At 39.9% G+C, this 13262-nt stretch overlaps 1 protein-coding gene across 1 annotated transcript in view; it reads right to left on the reverse strand.

Moving 5' to 3' along the window:
* ROBO2 (roundabout guidance receptor 2) overlaps positions 1 to 13262 on the reverse strand; it is a 434310-nt gene that overhangs the window by 127399 nt on the left and 293649 nt on the right. The gene's annotated exons all lie outside the window — the stretch shown is intronic.

Consider the following 13262-nt stretch of genomic DNA (forward strand, 5'->3'; position numbering starts at 1 on the left):
TATCTATCAAAACATTTCAGCTCTGTAATAACTTAACAAAGTTACATTAAGGGGAATTTTAGACTTTGAGCAAACAAAGTAAAAGTAAGATCTGTAAGATTTCTGTGCACAGTAAATGTTCTCAACAAAATATACTATAGTAACTGTCTTAAGGGAAAGGATTTTAAAAAAGTTTTATAAACAAGATGGCTTCATTATAAACAATTATTTAAATGCTGTACTAATTAATTTTAAAATATAGGTATACATAGTATTCATCTAACTTGAGATATATATATATATATATATATATATATATATATATATATATATATATATATACACACACACACACACACACACACACACACACACAATTTCACATAATTTCCTATTTAACATACTGAAAATGAGACCAGATTGGGCCAATTTATACTATAATAGTTTTCAAGGAGTGCAGAGTCATTTTTATTTATCAACATTTTTATAATAACAGGAATAATTTAAAATGTCTAAAGTTTGTATTCTATTTTCCTCAAATTCTTGTCATTGCTACCCCCCTGACTAATTTGTTTAACCAATCCCTGTTAACAGGAGATGTTCCTGAGGATTGGAGAATGCCAATGTTGTGCCTATCCACAAGAAGGGCAGTAGAGAAGAAGCTGGTAACTACAGGCTGTTGTGATTCAGCCTGCGGCTCCTCAGGGACTGGCTGGAGCTCTGCCGGATCCATGCCCAGAGGAGGAGGACAGTGAACAGGAGGGGGAGGACCAAGCAGACGGGGGAGAGGAACGTCAGGAAGAGGAGGAGGGAGAGCAGCCTGAGACCCCCCGGGGGGCCCCTCTCCCCAGCTAGTAGCCTGGATTCATTGGATGAAGACGCACAGGCTATAATAGACATGAGGCAGCAACGTGCAGCGCAAAGAGGGGGCCAATTAGAAAGGTATTTTCATCCCTGAATTGGCAACAGCTGGGTTTGGGTGTGGTTCTCCTCAGCAGGGTTGAAAAGGCAGGCCCGCCCTTACAGTCTTGTGGAGAGTTATCAACTGGGAGTCCGGTGACCTTGCTTCGATTCTTGGCGTCTCTGATCTTGGCTTGTGGCCTAGAAGTCTGGAAGACTTGGGGGAGACGTGGGTTTTATTATCTCCAGCGTTGTTTTTGCCAGCAAGAATCCTGTTTTATTGCCTGGCCTTCGTGAAACCTCTGTGAAGCTTCATAGTGTTCCTGTCTGTAAGAACAGTTTTTGTTACCTGTGTTTGCTTTCAATAATATAAACTGCCTTTGCTCTTTACCAGTGTGTCTGGATACTCTTTTTGGTTGGTGTTGGCGTCTGGGGGGACCCAGACAGAACTCAGGCCAATTAGTTTGACATCAGTTATAGTTAAAATGATGGAGACTCTACTCAAAAAGAGGATAAATCAGCTCCTAAAAAACAATAACTTATTGGACCCAAATCAGCATGGCTTTACTGAAGGCAAATTATGTCAGACTAATCTCATTGATTTCTTTGACTATGTCACAAAGGTGTTGGATGAAGGTGGTGCCGTGGATATTACCTATCTGGACTTCAGCAAAGCCTTTGATACGGTTCCACATAAAGAGCTGATAGATAAATTAGTGAAGATTGGACTTAATCCCTGGATAGTTCAGTGGATTTCAAGCTGGCTGAAGCGTAGACATCAGAGAGTTATTGTTAATGGCGAGTATTCTGAGCAGAGACAGGTTACAAGCGGTGTGCCACAAGGATCTGTTCTGGGTCCTATTCTTTTTAATATGTTTGTGAGTGACATAGGGGAAGGTTTGCCTATTTGCCGATGACTCTAAAGTGTTCAATAGGGTTGATATTCCTGAAGGCGTCTGTAATGTGGTAAATGATTTAGCTTTACTAAATAAATGGTCAAAGCAATGGAAACTGCAATTTAATGTTTCCAAATGTAAAATAATGCACTCAATCCTCAATCTGAGTATTGTATTGGCAGTTCTGTGTTAGCAAAAACTTCAGAAGAGAAGGATTTAGGGGTAGTGATTTCTGACAGTCTCAAAATGGGTGAGCAGTGTGGTTGGGTGGTAGGAAAAGCAAGTAGGATGCTTGGCTGCATAGCTAGAGATATAACAAGTAGGAAGAGGGAGATTGTGATCCCGCTATATAGAGCGCTGGTGAGACCACATTTGGAATACTGTGTTCAGTTCTGGAGACCTCACCTACAAAAAGATATTGACAAATTTGAACGGGTCCAACGATGGGCTACATGAATGGTGGAAGGTCTTAAGCATAAAACGTATCAGGACTTAATGAACTCAATCTGTATAGTCTGAAGGACAGAAGGAAAAGGGGGGACATGATCAAAACATTTAAATATGTTAAAGGGTTAAATAAGGTTCAGGAGGTTAGTGTTTTTAATAGGAAAGGGAACACAAGAATAAGGGGACACAATCTGAAGTTAGTTGGGGGAAAGATCAAAAGCAACATGAGAAAATATTATTTTACTGAAAGAGTTGTAGATCCTTGAAACAAACGTCCAGCAGACGTGGTTTGTAAATCCACAGTAACTGAATTTAAACATGCTTGGGATAAACATATATACATCCTAAGATAAAATACAAAAAATAGTATAAGGGCAGACTAGATGGATCATGAGGTCTTTTTCTGCCGGCAGTCTTCTATATTTCTATCTGGTAAGCAGATTCTTTTCCCTATTTTCCTCCCCAAAACCTAAGGTGCGTCTTATATTCCAGTGCATCTCATGCTCTGAAAAATACAGTATATAACAGCATGTGAAACCTAATAATCAACTATAGCTGATGTCATATTTATATATGCCCAACATATCATATATTCACCAAATATTTTCAATTTTGGACATTAGAAGTAAATTATAATCTGCTCTTGCTTAAGAGTAAAAGTGATTGGTTCATATGTAGCCACTCTAGCATGTTATGGAGAAAGAAAGAACTTTTAAAAGTAATACAGTAAAGCTTTAAAATCATAGAAACCAAACCATTGTGAATAACAAGAGTCAGAATGAATCAACAAATGAGATACGGGTTGGAAAGTATGACTCAAGGATATTGATAAAGCTAGGGAAATGACTCCATGGAATGCCAACAGGACAGTATTATCAGGACATTGTGAAAAAATGTGAATAATAACATGACAAATTTTCATTAAAATTAAACAGGGATAGGCTTATCTGACACAAACAAAAACAGACAACATTGCCATAACAAGTGGAAATGTTGTATAAGACTTACAAAAACAAACACAGGTAGAAATTGGAAAGTTAGTAGTGTTCATTATGTTTAATTTTCACATATTGTGGTACAAATTCTAATTCAGTGAAGTTAATATTTAAAATAACAAATATAGAATATGAATCCCCATGCTTATAATTTTTTCATGTATGTTATTAATTCAGAAGTAAATTATCCCCAGATGATATTCTGCTGTATTGTTTCCCACAATGATTGTAACATATTTACATTATGGCTCAGGTCCATGGTAATAATCTGAAAAGGGGTGTTGGTACTTACCTAGTATGCCACTTCTTGTAGGGTGGAGTTATAATCCACAATGGGTTAACTTCATCCAATCAGCTAAGGACTAAAATCGCATTGTCTGGGAACCCTAGTTACGATGAAGCCAATGAGCACAGACTTCACATGGCTGTCTGCAGAGTCAGGGAAGTACAGTTGTGATGACAAAATTATGTACAGATGGAGTCCAATGAACTTGGGTGGGGCTGGATCAGGGGTGGATTGCTTATCATTTCCTACCGGTGTGATGCACAATTTGGCTTCTGCACATGTGCAGAGGGACAATTTTCCTTTTGTGCTTGCTCAGAGAGCCAAAAATCATGAAATTAGGGGGGAAAAGATGGTGGTGCAAACAGACCAAAGACAGACCAGAGTTGTCGTGCCAAAATTGCGCAATTGGCAGGCCGCTACCAAAGTGGCATACCAGATCACACCGGTAGGAACCCACCACTGGGCTGGATGATAACTTCACCCTACGAGAAGAGGCATATCAAGTAAGCATCACGCCCCTTCTCCATAGTGGAGTTATCATCCAGAATGGGATATACCCAGCAGTCTGTCTACAGGAGGGGAAAAACTGGGCTCAAATTTGTCTGTCCTCCAACACCAGCTGTTAAATGTGGCATCAAAATGATGCATCTGCCAATGTGTAGGAATCTATTTTATAGTGATGGACAAACTGGGATGGATCCGCCCAAGCTGCTGTGCAGCACACTTCAAGTGATGCCTGGGACACCTAAGCCACCGAAATTGCCACGCTTTATGTGGAATGGGCCGAGATTTGCGCTGGACGAGGTATCAGTAAGGTGTCATACACTGCAGCAATTGTCCCCCAAATCCACCTGCCCATGGTAGATGATGAGATCTTCTGGCCAAAAGACATCCGCAAAAAGGTAATGAAAAGGGGCTCCATCCAGCAAAAATTCACAGTTCTCTTCAGATCCGGGGTGGCACAATTGTTAGAGTGTAACACTGCAGGCTACTTCACCTAACTGCTAGCTGTAGTTCAGTAGTTCAAATCTCACCATCGGCTCAAAGTTGATTGAGCTTTCCAGCCTTCCGAGGTGGGTAAAATGATACCCAGATTGTTGTGGGCAATATGCTGATTCTGTAAACTGTTTAGAGAGGGCTGTAAAAGCACTGTGAAGTGGTATATAAATCTAAATAGCATTTGCTATTGAGGTAAATCCGGAAGGCCCTCCAGACATCCAATCTATGCCATCTGCATTCCAATGCATGTGACGGATTAGGACAAAAATTTGGCAGTATGGGTTCCTGTGCCTGAGGAAACAAGGTGTTGACTTTGGGCACAAAGTATGGGCCCAGCTGGAGAATGATCCTATCCGAATAAAATAAACAGAGGTCCTTGTGGACCAAGAGGGTCAACAGTTCTGAGATTCGGTGGGTCAAGGTAATCGCCACCAGAAACACCACCTTGTAAGATATGCTGGAGATTGGCGGCTCATAAGATGGCTGGATGAATGAATTTGAGACTTTGGTGAGGTCCCATGTGGGGTACTGATGGACCACCGGAGACCATAAGTTGGTGGCTCCCCTCAGGAACTGAAGATGGCTGGATCCTGGGATTTGATCTGGCAGCTTCTGCCGTGTAAGGCAGAGAATTAACAGCTGAGCCTCCAACCTGGAAGTGGGTGCTTTAGAAATGATGGGCTGACACTCATCTCTGGGTGGAGAGCCCGATTTCTATTTGCATTTGCCAGATTTAGATGAAAATTTGCCAGCCATGATGCAGGTAGGAAGCCTTTGAAGAAGCTGGGGACAATCCTATTGGGGCCTCCAGTTATAAGCGATATAGTATTTGGGCCTGCATGATGCCCTAATTGGCCTTCTTTAGGAGATGTAAAGTTCAGCCTCACAAAATGGCTGCTGGAGCTGGTAGCCCCAAAATGGCCACTGGAACTTTTTTGCGCCCTTTCTGGTCAATGAAAATGGTTGCCAAGGCTGCAGGAAGGAAACTATTGCTTCTAGAAACACTTGGGGCCCGCAGAACTGACAAGCAATCAGTGAAAGGGCAATTTCATGCTTTGGCCACTAATCGCCAAGCCACAAGAGTATAAAACTGGCGGCAGCACTTTTTTAGGTGGTGGCCAGAGGGAGCGATGAAAGCTCCCCCGGAAAATAAGCAAACAGGCAGTGAAACTAAGAAGTGGTCAGGTCGAGGTTGTGGTCTGCCCAAACAATGGAGCCAAAGCCTCTAACTGGAGGTGTCAATGCCAGGGTCCAGGGGGAGAGCTAAGCTCCCCATGGCAGAGCTAAGGGCCAGGCCACATGCAGCTCAGTGCCTCCCATGACACAGACAGACATTGCAGTAATAGGAGCCGAGGCTTGTGACCACAAAATTCCTGGCTGTCGTCAATTGGGAGCCAAGGAAACAGCAACTCACAAATCTGAAGAAAGAAACATTGAATCCAGAAGAAGATGACCTGTCCAGCCTGTCCAGACTGAGGTCTGTTGTAACTGGGAATTCCAGGCAAGACGGAGCCCTCAAATTCAAATTATTAGACTCAACCCTTATTTGGACGTCACTCTCTATGGAAAATGTTTGTTCTAATTCCAAGCAATTGGAGAAGAATAGCTATAGCGATAAAATTTGACATAACCTTACATAATATGCTTGAAAAAGAACACTAAACTGAGTGATGTAAGGAGCTCATAATCTAAATTTTTGCATTGTTCCCTGTTTTTTAAAAATAGTATATTGATATACGTATAGAGAAGTGATTCTCTTCTACTATGAAATAGGTTGTGGCAAAAATGTGGCACACATTCATAAAGGTACATAGAAATTAGAGGCAGCATATTATGGAGTTATTTATTTTCCTTACATTAGTTGTAATATTTAGTTTTAATTTAATTTGACAAGAGAATGCAAGGTATTTCAGAATTAGAAATTATTATATCAATCAGAAAATGACTTTTTAGACAGTCTATAGTATAGATTTATCTCAACATGAAATGTGGAAATATGTACTAGTTCTGGATAATTGTTATTCACAAATTTGAATTTGCATTACCTTAAACAAGATAGGTTATTTGTGGTGGGGGAATCTGTTTCATAGAATACAGTACTTAATTAACTGTTAAAAGAAATAATACAGCTTAATTTGTCAGGAAATCAAGGAACCGATTTCATTTTATTCATTTTATGAATTTGGACATTACATCAAATTCAGTTATTCATGGCTGAATGAACTAATTAAGTCTTATGAAATTATTAAGCACATTAGATAGTCTTTTTAAAAAACACATATTTGTTTTACAGTTTTCAATTGTAGCTCAACAGCTTAGAACAAGGTTGCTCAATTTGTACAGCTCCTTTACAGAATGGTGGTTTGTATTCTATAGTTATTAATGTTGTACCTTGTGAATAAAGAAAAATATAACATCTAAAATGGTAAAGTATTACTAACTTTACAATCATGGAGTGATAATGTGCAGCAGTAAGTGCTAAAATAAAGAAGCCAAGAAAAAGTCTTTACATTTTCTTTTACATTATTTTAAAAACAAATGAGACAACTATATTTAATATAAAATAAATGAGAGTAGATTGAGATAACAATAATAAACAATACAGAAAAAGCTTTCCAAAATCAGCACTGGCCTTGGCCATATGTTCACTATCATACACACAAGCAAAATAAGTTTATCTTTCACATTTTCTTAGTTTTTAAGTTATAAAGACTTGAAGAAAATGTATATTTAAAAACCTGAATATAAAAAGCCTTGAATTAAAATATGAATTTAAGGAAATTCTTACTAAATGTCTTTGTAATTGGAAACTTTAAAAATAATATGTAAAGAGATATGTTATTGTATATTTTTGCTCAGGAAGAAAACAAATCTGAGTCCCAGGCAAATCTGTACTGGAATAAGCATTTTAGGCAAGACTATCTCTAGTTTTCACAAGATGGAAGAAAATAGGAAGAGAGGGGTGGGGTCAATGGCCGCAGCAGAACAGGGCTCCATCGCTCTCTTGAGGGAAGCCCCGAATCTCCACCGTCTGGGGCTCCGGTTCTTTCGAACGGGGACCAATCCTCACCGGAGGGGAAATGACATATGGGACGCTACCGGGGGTCTGGTCTGGGGCCGGCAGCCCCACCAGACGAACCAGCCTTGTCTCGCACCGACACTAGCCGTGGGAAACAACGTAATGCAGGGATTAAAGAAGAGCGGTAACATCTGGAAAGAGGATGGTTTTCAAGCATTGGTGAGTTGAAGAATGATTAAGCGATATGCCGGTGAGTGCGGAGAGCCGAAAAAAGATTCAAAATGGATTATGAGTTATTAATTCTAATTTTGTTTTTGGTAAATTTATAAAAGGTTATAATTTACTCTGATTTAAAGAAGGAATAATTTTTATTGGGATTACAGTGGTTTAAATTTGAATATGATATGAAATTTTAATGGTCTTTTTTCCTTATAGAAATGACTAGGCAGGAGGAATTTATTAACTTTAAAATAGGATTTCACTGGGTTTTCTGGGGGTTTTTTCTCCTTAAAATAGGGTAGGATGATTCCACTGGGTTTACAGTGATTTTGTTTTCTTAGAATAGGGTATGATGATTCTATTGGACTTAAAGTCTCATAATTAGAGTAGGGAACGATGATTCAGCTGGGCATGCAGCATGGGGCTACCTTTGAAAAGTGTTCGGAAACTTCAGATCGTGCAAAATGCAGCTGCGAGAGCAGTCATGGGCCTACCTAGGTATGCCCATGTTTCACCATCACTCCGCAGTCTGCATTGGTTGCCGATCAATTTCCGGTCACAATTCAAAGTGTTGGTTATGACCTTTAAAGCCCTTCATGGCATCGGACCAGAATATCTCCGAGACCGCCTCCTGCCGCACGAATCCCAGCGACCGATTAGGTCCCACAGAGTGGGCCTTCTCCGGGTCCCGTCAACTAAACAATGTCGGTTGGCGGGCCCCAGGGGAAGAGCCTTCTCTGTGGAGGCCCCGGCCCTCTGGAACCAACTCCCCCCGGAGATTAGAACTGCCCCTACTCTTCCTGCCTTCCGTAAACTCCTTAAAACCCACCTTTGCCGTCAGGCATGGGGGAACTGAAACATCTCCCCCTGGGCACGTTTAATTTATGCATGGTATGTCTGTGTGTGTGACTGTTAGCATATGGGGTTTTTTAAATATTTAAATATTTTAAATTTGCCTGATTGCTTATGATTTGTTTTTACATGTTGTGAGCCGCCCCGAGTCTTCGGAGAGGGGCGGCATACAAATCTAAGTAATAAATAAATAAATAATAATAAATAAATTACAACTAGAGTAGGGTATGATGATTACACTTGGTATTCAGTGATATAAAGGGAGAAGCAAATGATGAGTTTATTACTTTATTGGGTTCTCAGTGATATGGAATACAGTAGGTTGGAGGATTTTATTGGTTTACTTTTGAACCATAAAATTCTGCAGGGTATGACAACTATATCGGGTTCTACACAGAATGTATGCAAGAAAAAGGAGAAAGATACAGTGGTACCTCGGTTTTCGAACGCCTTTGTTTTCGTACATTTCGGATACCGAAAAAAATTTTCTGCAAAAATTTGCTTCAGTATCCGAACAAAAATTCGGATACTGAACAGAAAATTTTGTTTACTACCCGAAATGTAAGATCTGAGGGGACGAGGTGAGAGGGAATGGGAGTTGGAAGCAGCCCAGTCTCTACCTTGTAAGCTGCAGGAAGGGTAGGACTGGCTGCAATACCGACAGCTTCGGGGGGCTCCTTTCCTCAGCGGTTCAGTTGGTTACATGCAGGCAGCTGCACCAACTTTTTCTTTCCCGCTGCCAGCCGCTCCGGCAGCTTCCCTTCGAGGAGCAGCAGCAGCGTCAGGAACGTCATGTGATGAAGGGAAGCCGCCGGAGCCGCCACTGGGAAAGAAAAGGTTGAGGCAGCTGCCTGGAAGTAATGAACTGCTGAGGAAAGGAGCCCCCCGAAGCTTCCGGTATTGCAGCCAGCCCTACCCTTCCTGCAGCTTGGAGCAGTTACAAGGTAGAGACTGGGCGGCTCGAGGAGCAGCAGCAGCGTCGGGAACATTGCATGGTTCAGTTGGTTGCCTCCAAGCAGCTGCACAAACTTTTTCTTTCCTGGCGGCGGCGGCGGCTTCCCTTCATCATGTGACGTTCCCGGCCGCCAGGAAAGAAAAAATTCGTGCAGCTGCTTGGAGGCAACCAATTGAACCGCTGTGGAAAGTAGCCCCCCGAAGCTGCCGGTATTGCAACCAGCCCTACCCTTCCTGCAGCTTGGAGCAGTTACAAGGTAGAGACTAGGAGGCTGTTAAGGGGGTGGCCAGGAGGGGCAGGGCGGGATTCCGACTCCCCTTCCCTCTCACCCCGACCCCTCAGATCTTTATCCCATATGAAATAAAGGAAATACTGTAGATTAAATTGGTTCCCAGCAAGTCAATGGGCTGGGAACCAATTAAATCCATTCCCATTATTTCCTATGGGATAAATTAATTCGGTTCTCGACCAAATCGGTTCTCAACCACACTTCTGGAACGGATTGTGGTCGAGAACCGAGGTACCACTGTAATTTTTCTCTCTTTTTTCCCTTCTTTTTTCTTCCTTTCTCTTTTTCTTTGCTTTTGTTTTTTTCTTTTCCCTACTTTTCTTTTCTTTCTTTTCTTCTTTAATCTTTAATTTTTTAATTTTAACTTTTTATTTTACCCATTAAAGGGAATTATTTGTAATTAGGTTTATTAATTTGGTTTATTAATTTGGCGATATTAGGGATATATTATTTGGGGTTTTCCCCCTCTACATATTTTTTATTTATTTTGTTTTATATATATATATATTTTAACCCCTTGAAGTTGTATAATTATTTTTTAGCAAGGGTTGGATTTAATTTAAATACCATTGGATGTAATTAGAAATTTTTGCTCCTTTTTTACATTTTTTTCTTTCTTTTAAGGGGCATTTATTATAAAAGAAGGTTAGAAAATATATATGAAAATTGATATGGAAGAGATTTGGAGAAAATGGAAGCATTACAGCCTAATTAATTAGATGTGATTAAGATTAGGAACAGCCTAGAATGTGTATTGGCTAACAGTCAATACTATATAAGAAATTTGGGTAATTATTTTTGTCCAGATGTCAAATGTAAAGGAGGTAGCATTGGTTAAATTATGTATACCGAAATTGTAAAAATGATTCATTGTAATATAATTCAATACTAATGGTATTTTTATCTACACGTGATTGGAGAGAAAAATAAAAAAATCTTTGCTGAAAATAGGAGGGGATAGAAAATTCAGAATTACAGGGTGTGTTCCAAAAGTAATGCAATTATTTTTTTAAAAAAATAATTTATTGAACAGATTTGCACAAACACTTAAAATTCTTCAAAGTACTGTCCTTGGGCCTCTACATATTTTTTCCAGCGACTATGCCATGACCGGTACGCACCCTAGAAGGCGTCTTCGGGGACCTCATGCTGATTGGATCTCTTCTATAGACAAAAAAATGTGCCTTGCCACAATGCGCTACGAGTCCGTGAGTTCCTTACCAAACACCAGGTGCCAATGCTGCCCCACCCCCTATAGTCCTGACGTCGTCCCAGCAGACTTCTTTTTGTTCCCGGCCCTGAAAGGAACCCTTCCAGGGCGCGTACTGGTCATGGCAGAGACACTGGAAAAAATGTAGTAGAGGCCCAAGGACAGTACTTTGAAGAATTTTAAGTGTTTGTGAAAATCTGTTCTATAAATTACTTAAAAAAAATAATTGCATTATTTTTGGGAAGCACCCTGTACAACCCTGTAAAATATAGTAATAGCTTATGTAACTTTGGTAATCTCGGCTGGTCCTTAGGAGATTGAAAGGCAGAATTGAGTGAGTATTGTACTTTGAACTATACAACTAAGCTGTTTTTACTAGCACAGTTCTATTCTTCCTAATCATATACTCCTGATTTTGTGTATCTTTGTATGGGTTTGCATGAGATAGTCACTCTTATGAGAGCAAATATAACCATTTTTTATTTATTTGGGTGGCAACTAGGTATAATTGAAAAGCTTCCAGGAAATTATGTGGGGTTTTTTAGTCATTTGTCTGACTTATTTTCATCCAACATCACAAACCATGGAATTTGTAGTCAAAAACCTGTGTTTTAAAAACATTACTATTGCATAAAATTTCCAATAAAAGAAGTATTGATTTCAAGAAAACTTACTTCTACATTAAATTCATTTGAATTAATATATACAGTACAGTACTATCAGATAATATAAAATATATGTAATAACCAACATGTCTCAGTTATTTGATTTTAAAACATTATAAAACATTGCACAATATTTTTCCTATGTAAAGAAGTATTTAAATGTAATTTAAGTCTAAAGGAGCAGGCCAAATTTGTCAAGTTATGCTTCTTAAAAAAATGACTGGAAAGTATTAAAATATAAAAAGCAATGGTTTATAGGTCCAGAATCCCATTAGGGTTTGGGAAGAATATTAACAATCCAATTTTGAAAATTGCACACTGTATGAGTTTAATATATAAATGCAATTAATATTTTCATATAACTGTTTTAGCAAACAACATGTATTGTGAGCAAGGGATGAAAATCATTTAAAAAGCATAAAATATTAAAGATAATATTTGTTAATATTATTACAAATGGACAACAAAGCAATAGAAAGCTCACATCCATGTACAGTGGTACCTCTACTTAAGAACACCTCTACTTAAGAATTTTTCTAGATAAGAACTGGGTGTTCAAGATTTTTTTTGCCTCTTCTTAAGAACCATTTTCTACTTAAGAACCTGAGCCCGGAAAAATTTCCCAGGAAATTTGAGAGTGGCACAAAGGCCCGGCCAATTTCCTGCCATTCCCTTTTTAATCCCGGCCATTTCGGCCTTTTTTGAGCTGCCAGAGGAGCCTTTCGGTGGCGCTTAAGAAGGCTTTGGCAGTCCAGAGCAAACAAAGCATTTTCCTTTCTCTGGGTACTTGGAGAGGGAATAAACCACTTTGCTGTGGTGACTCCCTCGCACTGCCTCCCACACACACGGTGCGAGGTTGCCTCCTAGAGCATCTGGGCACAGAAAGGCAAAAGGGGGCGCTTCACCCCAGCTGAATCAACTCGGCTTCAGACAAACCAAGGAGTCACCACAGTGAAGGAAAGGCGCCAACTACAAACCGAGCAAGTGAGAGAAGAGGGGAGCCCTTCAGCATGGGAAGGAAGATGAAGCAGGTACCACCACCACCACCAGCTGCCTTTTGGTCAAAGGAGCGGGAGGTTCCCCCTTCTTGCCTGCCTGGGTTTCTCTCTCTGGCGCAGTGTATGGGAGGGCAGCCTCATGCCAGGTGTATAGGAGGCGCGTGCTCCTCCTTGCAGCCTCAGAGTCCCTCTTTTTTTTTTAAACCTTAAAATTTTGGATTTTTTTAAATTCCCCTCATCTCATCTTCTTCCTTCGGCAGTGACTGTCATCCTCCTTTTGTTCCTCCTCCTCCTCCCACCCAAATTCTGAGCTTTTATTTCTTTCCTAATGGTTTTGCATGCATTATTTGCTTTTACATTGATTCCTATGGAAAAAAATGCTTCTACTTACAAACTTTTCTACTTAAGAAGTTGATCACAGAATGAATTAAGTTCTTAAGTAGAGGTACCACAGTACTACTATTATATTTATACACTTTAGAAATCATGCTTTCATCAATAATATGCTTACTAGCAGAGCTTTAGAAACAATACCAAATAATATTTTCATAAA

Source organism: Erythrolamprus reginae, chromosome 4 (assembly GCF_031021105.1).
Source record: "Erythrolamprus reginae isolate rEryReg1 chromosome 4, rEryReg1.hap1, whole genome shotgun sequence".
In the NCBI taxonomy this organism is placed as follows: Eukaryota; Metazoa; Chordata; class Lepidosauria; order Squamata; family Dipsadidae; genus Erythrolamprus; species Erythrolamprus reginae.